Source organism: Leptodactylus fuscus, unplaced genomic scaffold (assembly GCF_031893055.1).
Source record: "Leptodactylus fuscus isolate aLepFus1 unplaced genomic scaffold, aLepFus1.hap2 HAP2_SCAFFOLD_59, whole genome shotgun sequence".
NCBI classification, from domain to species: domain Eukaryota; kingdom Metazoa; phylum Chordata; class Amphibia; order Anura; family Leptodactylidae; genus Leptodactylus; species Leptodactylus fuscus.
Window position 1 is genome coordinate 88,824 of NW_027440621.1, and position 8,677 is coordinate 97,500.

An 8,677-nucleotide genomic window follows, 5' to 3' on the forward strand; every position below is an offset into this window, starting at 1 on the left:
GCGCCACTTCCAGGCGACCCAGGGGGCTAAGCCTGAGGCGGCAGGCCGGCCCAGGGTTCCAGGAGAGAGGGAGAGATCGTCCCAGGCGGCTGGGAAAGCCAGGCCTACCCAGGGCTACCCGAGCCTGGGTAGATGCCGGAGGCTAAGTCCCTAGCAGGTGGAAGGCTGCATTCTGCTAAGTGTCTACCAGAGGTAGACGCTTCCAGGAAACCCAGGGGGCTAAGCCTGAGGGCGGCAGGCCGGCCATGGGCTCCAGGAGAGAGGGAGAGATTGTCCCAGGCGGCTGGGAAAGCCAGGCCTACCCAGGGCTACCCGAGCCTGGATACATGCCGGAGGCTAAGTCCCTAGCAGGTGGAAGGCTGCAATCTGCTAAAAATCCACCGGATGGCAACGGAGAGCCGCGGTCCCCGGCTCGTCCACAAGGCGGCGCCAGCACTCGGGTTGCAGGCTGCATTCTGTTAAAAATCCACCGGATGGCAACGTAGAGCCGCTCTCCCCGGCTCGTCCACAAGGCGGCGCCACTTCCAGGCGACCCAGGGGGCTAAGCCTGAGGGCGGCAGGCCGGCCCAGGGTTCCAGGAGAGAGGGAGAGATCGTCCCGGGCGGCTGGGAAAAAAGCCAGGCCGACCCAGGGCTACCCTAGCCTGGGTAAAGCCAGAGGCTAAGTCCCTAGCAGGCGGCAGGCTGCGTTCTGCTAAGTGACTTCCAGAGGGAGACACTTCCAGGAGACCCAGGGGGCTAAGCCTGAGGGCGGCAGGCCGGCCCGGGGTTCCAGGAGAGAGGGAGAGATCGTCCCAGGCGGCTGGGAAAAAAAGCCAGGCCGACCCAGGGCCACCCCAGCCTGGGTAAAGCCAGAGGATAAGTCCCTAGCAGGTGGAAAGCTGCAATTTGCTATGGAAAGCTGCAATTTGCTATGGAAAGCTGCAATTTGCTAAAAATCCACCGGATGGCAACGTAGAGCCGCTCTCCCCGGCTCGTCCACAAGGCGGCGCCACTTCCGGGCGACCCAGGGGGCTAAGCCTGAGGGCGGCAGGCCGGCCCAGGGTTCCAGGAGAGAGGGAGAGATCGTCCCGGGCGGCTGGGAAAAAGCCAGGCCGACCCAGGGCTGCCGTTGCCTGGGTAATGCCGGAGGCCGAGTCCCTAGCAGGTGGCAGGCTGCTAGCGTCTACCAGAGGGCGAGATCCCGCCTCCCCGAGCGGCCGGGGAGAGAGGATTTGCAGGAGCTGACAGGCGCGCACGCAGAAGGGAAATCCCCCTTGGCGGCCGGGGGGAGAGACGATTTGCAGGAGCTGACAGGCGCGCACGCGCGCGCGCAGAAGGGAAAGTCCCCGGGCGGCCGCGGGGAGAGAGGAGAGATGATTGGCAGGAGCTGACAGGCGCGCACGCGCAGAAGGGAAGTCACCCTCGGCGGGCGGCGGGAGAGACGATTTGCAGGAGCTGACAGGCGCGCACGCGCAGAAGGGAGAGTCGTCCCCCCCGGGCCGGGGAGAGAGATGATTGGCAGCCGGCGGAGGTAGCTGCCAGGCGGACCAGAAGGAGAACTGCGGCCGCTCCGAGCAGAAGGGAAATCCCCCGGGCCTCCGGGGAGACGAGCGGCCTCTGGCAGGCGCGGCGAGCCGGCGCCGGCGCCGCCATCCCGGGCGAGGCGACGGGCGCCTCCCGCCCGGCGCATATGGCACTTCCGTCGACACTTAGTCAAATTTTCAACTTTCAAAATTCCTCCGGCGGCCGTGTTTCACTCCGGGGAGCGGCGCCCTCACGCCGGCGGCGGCGCGCCTCGGCCGGCACGAAGGGGTACCACCTCGAGTCGGTGTCGGGGGTCCCGCCGTGGAACCGGGCGTCGGACGGCCCCGGAGGAGGCCTCGGAGCCGAAAAGGCACTACCGGAATGAGGTTGAATTTGACGGCCGGATCCGGGCCGGAGTTCCACAAAGTCGGACACTTTGAGTGGTTGGTCTTCATGTAATGGGACAGGTGACACTCTCTCTGTGACCTACTTTTGAACACCCCCGTCAAGAACCGTGTCCGAGACAGCGTGTGCTGTCAATTAGCTTACCAAAAGTCAGAGTACCAGGGCATCGGACACCCGACTCTGACAAAGTCCCAGTGAACTCTGCTGACAGGCCGCCGACGGCGGATCCCTGCGGGGGGGAGGCAGAGCGAGGGCACCGCCCCCCCGGGTTGCGAGACAAGCCTCTTTAGGTCGCGTGGCAAGCCTCGGTTTTCAGGCGGGCGCTTCCCGCCGAGCCAATCGGCACTTTTAGACACTTTTGGGGAAAAAAAAAAGAAAAAGTCAAACTTTGAAAAATAAATAACCAACGAAACACGGACCAATGAGAACCGCTTCCGGCTGGTCGCGGAAGGGAGAGATGATTGGCAGGAGCTGCCCTGCGCGCTAGAATGAGAACTGCGGCCGCTCCGAGCAGAAGGGAAATCCCCCGGGCGGGCCAGGGGAGACGAGCGGCCGCTGGCAGGTACGGCGAGAGGGCGCCGGTGCCGCCATCCCGGGCGAGGCGACGGGCGCCCCCCGCTGAGCCGATCGGCTCTCGGACACTTTGGGGAAAAAAATAAAAAATAAAAAAGGCAAACTTTGAAATAAAACCCCACGAAACACGGACCTCGGTGAGATCCCCCGGGCGGCCGGGGAGAGATGATTGGCAGGAGCTGCCAGGCGCGCAGAAGGGAAGTCCCCCTGTGCGGCCGGGGAGAGATGATTGGCAGCAGGCGGAGGCAGCCGCCAGGCGGACCAGAAGGAGAACTGCGGCCGCTCCGAGCAGAAGGGAAATCCCCCGGCGCGGGCCAGGGGAGACGAGCGGCCGCTGGCAGGTACGGCGAGAGGGCGCCGGTGCCGCCATCCCGGGGGAGGCGACGGGCGCCTCCCGCCGAGCCGATCGGCACTTTTAGACACTTTGGGGGAAAAAGACCGACATTTTAATAAACCCCATACAACACGGACCAGTGAGAACTGCAGCCGGCCGGCCGGCCGGCCGGCGCAGAAGGGAGGTCCCCCGGGAGGGCCGGGGGAGAGATGATTGGCAGGCGGAGGTAGCTGCCAGGCGCGCGCAGAAGGGAAGTTCCCCCGGGCGGCCGGGGGGAGAGAGAGAGAGAGATGATTGGCAGCCGGCGGAGGTAGCTGCCAGGCGGACCAGAACGAGAACTGCGGCCGCTCGGAGCGGAAGGGGAAGTCTGAGGCGGCAGGCCGGCCCAGGGTTCATGGAGAGAGGGAGAGATTGTCCCAGGCGGCTGGGAAAAAAGCCAGGCCGACCCAGGGCCACCCCAGCCTGGGTAAAGCCAGAGGATAAGTCCCTAGCAGGCGGCAGGCTGCGTTCTGCTAAGTGTCTACCGAGAGGGCACCACTTCCAGGCAACCCAGGGGGCTAAGCCTGAGGCGGCAGGCTGGCCCAGGGTTCCAGGAGAAGAGGGAGAGATCGTCCCAGGCGGCTGGGAAAGCCAGGCCTACCCAGGGCTACCCGAGCCTGGGCACATGCCGGAGGCTAAGTCCCTAGCAGGTGGAAGGCTGCAATCTGCTAAAAATCCACCGGATGGCAACGGAGAGCCGCAGTCCCCGGCTCGTCCACAAGGCGGCGCCAGCACTCGGGTTGCAGGCTGCATTCTGCTAAAAATCCACCGGATGGCAACGGAGAGCCGCTCTCCCCGGCTCGTCCACAAGGCGGCGCCACTTCCAGGCGACCCAGGGGGCTAAGCCTGAGGCGGCAGGCCGGCCCAGGGTTCCAGGAGAGAGAGGGAGAGATCGTCCCAGGCGGCTGGGAAAGCCAGGCCGACCCAGGGCTACCCGAGCCTGGGTAAAGCCAGAGGCTAAGTCCCTAGCAGGTGGCAGGCTGCATGCTGCCAAGTGTCTACCGAGAGGGCACCACTTCCAGGCGACCCAGGGGGCTAAGCCTGAGGCGGCAGGCTGGCCCAGGGTTCCAGGAGAGAGGGAGAGATTGTCCCAGGCGGCTGGGAAAGCCAGGGCTACCCGAGCCTGGGTACATGCCGGAGGCTGAGTCCCTAGCAGGCGGCAGGCTGAATTCTGCTAAGTGTCTACCAGAGGGCGACACTTCCAGGAGACCCAGGGGGCTAAGCCTGAGGCGGCAGGCTGGCCCAGGGTTCCAGGAGAGAGGGAGAGATTGACCCAGGCGGCTGGGAAAGCCAGGCCTACCCAGGGCCACCCGAGCCTGGGTACATGCCGGAGGCTAAGTCCCTAGCAGGTGGAAGGCTGCAATTTGCTATGGAAAGCTGCAATTTGCTAAAAATCCACCGGATGGCAACGGAGAGCGGCTCTCCCCGGCTCGTCCACAAGGCGGCGCCACTTCCAGGCGACCCAGGGGGCTAAGCCTGAGGCGGCAGGCCGGCCCAGGGTTCCAGGAGAGAGGGAGAGATTGTCCCAGGCGGCTGGGAAAAGAGCCAGGCCGACCCAGGGCTACCCGAGCCTGGGTAAAGCCAGAGGCTAAGTCCCTAGCAGGTGGCAGGCTGCATTCTGCTAAGTGTCTACCAAGAGGGCACCACTTCCAGGCAACCCAGGGGGCTAAGCCTGAGGCGGCAGGCTGGCCCAGGGTTCCAGGAGAAGAAGGAGAGATCGTCCCAGGCGGCTGGGAAAGCCAGGCCTACCCAGGGCTACCCGAGCCTGGGTACATGCCGGAGGCTAAGTCCCTAGCAGGTGGAAGGCTGCAATTTGCTATGGAAAGCTGCAATTTGCTAAAAATCCACCGGATGGCAACGGAGAGCGGCTCTCCCCGGCTCGTCCACAAGGCGGCGCCACTTCCAGGCGACCCAGGGGGCTAAGCCTGAGGCGGCAGGCCGGCCCAGGGTTCCAGGAGAGAGGGAGAGATTGTCCCAGGCGGCTGGGAAAGCCAGGCCGACCCAGGGCTACCCGAGCCTGGGTAAAGCCAGAGGCTAAGTCCCTAGCAGGTGGCAGGCTGCATTCTGCTAAGTGTCTACCAAGAGGGCACCACTTCCAGGCAACCCAGGGGGCTAAGCCTGAGGCGGCAGGCTGGCCCAGGGTTCCAGGAGAGAGGGAGAGATTTGTCCCAGGCGGCTGGGAAAGCCAGGCCTACCCAGGGCTACCAGAGCCTGGGTACATGCCGGAGGCTAAGTCCCTAGCAGGTGGAAGGCTGCAATTTGCTATGGAAAGCTGCAATTTGCTAAAAATCCACCGGATGGCAACGGAGAGCGGCTCTCCCCAGCTCGTCCACAAGGCGGCGCCACTTCCAGGCGACCCAGGGGGCTAAGCCTGAGGCGGCAGGCCGGCCCAGGGTTCCAGGAGAGAGGGAGAGATTGTCCCAGGCGGCTGGGAAAGCCAGGCCGACCCAGGGCTACCCGAGCCTGGGTAAAGCCAGAGGCTAAGTCCCTAGCAGGTGGCAGGCTGCATTCTGCTAAGTGTCTACCAAGAGGGCACCACTTCCAGGCGACCCAGGGGGCTAAGCCTGAGGCGGCAGGCTGGCCCAGGGTTCCAGGAGAGAGGGAGAGATTGACCCAGGCGGCTGGGAAAGCCAGGCCTACCCAGGGCTACCCGAGCCTGGGTACATGCCGGAGGCTAAGTCCCTAGCAGGTGGAAGGCTGCAATTTGCTATGGAAAGCTGCAATTTGCTAAAAATCCACCGGATGGCAACGGAGAGCGGCTCTCCCCGGCTCGTCCACAAGGCGGCGCCACTTCCAGGCGACCCAGGGGGCTAAGCCTGAGGCGGCAGGCCGGCCCAGGGTTCCAGGAGAGAGGGAGAGATTGTCCCAGGCGGCTGGGAAAGCCAGGCCGACCCAGGGCTACCCGAGCCTGGGTAAAGCCAGAGGCTAAGTCCCTAGCAGGTGGCAGGCTGCATTCTGCTAAGTGTCTACCAAGAGGGCACCACTTCCAGGCGACCCAGGGGGCTAAGCCTGAGGCGGCAGGCCGGCCCAGGGTTCCAGGAGAGAGGGAGAGATTGTCCCAGGCGGCTGGGAAAGCCAGGCCTACCCAGGGCTACCCGAGCCTGGGTACATGCCGGAGGCTAAGTCCCTAGCAGGTGGAAGGCTGCAATTTGCTATGGAAAGCTGCAATTTGCTAAAAATCCACCGGATGGCAACGGAGAGCGGCTCTCCCCGGCTCGTCCACAAGGCGGCGCCACTTCCAGGCGACCCAGGGGGCTAAGCCTGAGGCGGCAGGCCGGCCCAGGGTTCCAGGACAGAGGGAGAGATCGTCCCAGGCGGCTGGGAAAAGCCAGGCCGACCCAGGGCTGCCGGAGCCTGGGTAATGCCAGAGGCCGAGTCCCTAGCAGGTGGCAGGCTGCTAGCGTCTACCAGAGGGCGAGATCCCGCCTCCCCGAGCGGCCGGGGAGAGAGGATTTGCAGGAGCTGACAGGCGCGCAGAAGGGAAATCCGGAGAGATGATTGGCAGCCGGCGGAGGCAGCCGCCAGGCGGACCGGAAGGAGAACTGCGGCCGCTGGGAGCGGAAGGGAAATCCCCCGGGCGTCCGGGGAGACTAGCGGCCGCGGCAGGCGCGGCGACCCGGCGCCGGTGCCGCCATCCCGGGCGAGGCGACGGGCGCCTCCCCGCCGGCGCAGTTGGCACTTCCGTCGACACTTTGCCAAATTTTCAACTTTCAAAATTCCTCCGGCGGCCGTTTTTCACACCGGGGAGCGGCGTCCTCACGCCGGCGGCGGCGCACCTCGGCCGGCAAAAAGGGGTACCTCCTCGAGTCGGTGTCGGGGGTCCCGCCGTGGAACCGGGCGTCGGACGGCCCCGGAGGAGGCCTCGGAGCGGAAAAGGCACTACCGGAATGAGGTTGAATTTGACGGCCGGATCCGGGCCGGAGTTCCACAAAGTCGGACACTTTGAGTGGTTGGTCTTCATGTAATGGGACAGGTGACACTCTCTCTGTGACCTACTTTTGAACACCCCCGTCAAGAACCGTGTCCGAGACAGCGAGTCCTGTCAATTAGCTTACCAAAAGTCAGAGTACCAGGGGATCGGACACCCGACTCTGACAAAGTCCCAGTGAACTCTGCTCACAGGCCGCCGACGGCGGATCCCCGCGGGGGGGAGGCAGAGCGAGGGCACCGCCCCCCCGGGTTGCGTGACAAGCCTCTTCAGGTCGCGTGGCAAGCCGCAGTTTTCAGGCGGGCGCCTCCCGCCGAGCCGATCGGCACTTAGACGCTTTGGGGGAAAAAAAGGTCAAACGCACAAAAAAAAACCCCCATAAAACACGGACCATAAGAGATCCCCCGGGCGGCCGGGGAGAGATGATTGGCAGGAGCTGACAGGCGCGCAGAAGGGAAATCCCCCGAGCGGCCGCTGGCAGGCACGGCGACCCGGCGCCGGTGCCGCCATCCCGGGCGAGGCGACGGGCGCCCCCCGCTGAGCCGATCGGCTCTTAGACACTTTGGGGAAAAAAAAGACAAACTTTGAAATAAAACCCCACGAAACACGGACCTTAACGAGATCCCCCGGGCGGCCGGGGAGAGATGATTGGCAGGAGCTGCCAGGCGCGCAGAAGGGAAATCCCCCTTGGCGGCCGGGGAGAGATGATTGGCAGGAGCTGACAGGCGCGCAGAAGGGAAATCCCCCGGGCGGCCGGGGAGAGATGATTGGCAGCCGGCGGAGGCAGCCGCCAGGCGGACCAGAAGGAGAACTGCGGCCGCTGGGAGCGGAAGGGAAATCCCCCGGGCGTCCGGGGAGACTAGCGGCCGCTGGCAGGCGCGGCGACCCGGCGCCGGTGCCGCCATCCCGGGCGAGGCGACGGGCGCCTCCCCGCCGGCGCGGTTGGCACTTCCGTCGACACTTTGCCAAATTTTCAACTTTCAAAATTCCTCCGGCGGCCGTTTTTCACACCGGGGAGCGGCGTCCTCACGCCGGCGGCGGCGCACCTCGGCCGGCAAAAAGGGGTACCACCTCGAGTCGGTGTCGGGGGTCCCGCCGTGGAACCGGGCGTCGGACGGCCCCGGAGGAGGCCTCGGAGCGGAAAAGGCACTACCGGAATGAGGTTGAATTTGACGGCCGGATCCGGGCCGGAGTTCCACAAAGTCGGACACTTTGAGTAGTTGGTCTTCATGTAATGGGACAGGTGACACTCTCTCTGTGACCTACTTTTGAACACCCCCGTCAAGAACCGTGTCCGAGACAGCGGGTCGTGTCAATTAGCTTACCAAAAGTCGGAGTACCAGGGCCTCGGACATCCGTCTCCGACAAAGTCCCTGCGACCTCAGCTCTCACGCCGCCGATAGTGGATCTCCGCTGGGGGCGAAAAGAGCGAGGACGCGCCGGTTGCGAGACAAGCCCCCTCCGCGTCGCGTGGCAAGCCTCGGACGAGTCACCCGTCACCCGCGGGTCACCCACCGATCGATCTGACGGCCGCCGACCCGGCGGGAAGGGACCCTCGCTCGGCCGGACCTAGGGGGTCCGCGCCGGCTAAGGCGCGGGGTCTTTCCTTCCCTTCAGCTCCGGAGCGGCGTAGCGGAAAAGCTTAAGGCCGGCGCGGCGCCACCCGCCCAGGGCGGGCGCCCGCGGCAGACCCAGGACATCGGCGAGAGAGAGTTTGCCTTCGCCCCGTCCGACCCCCGAGGTGTCAGAAAACCGGGCGTCCCCTACGAACGAAAGGGTTCCTCGCCGAATCCGGGCCGGGCTCCGCGCCCGAGCCCCGGCTCTTCGGGAGGCCCGACGCCCGAGAGCACAGGTTGACCTCCGCACCTCCGTAAGACCCGAACCGGCGCCCGC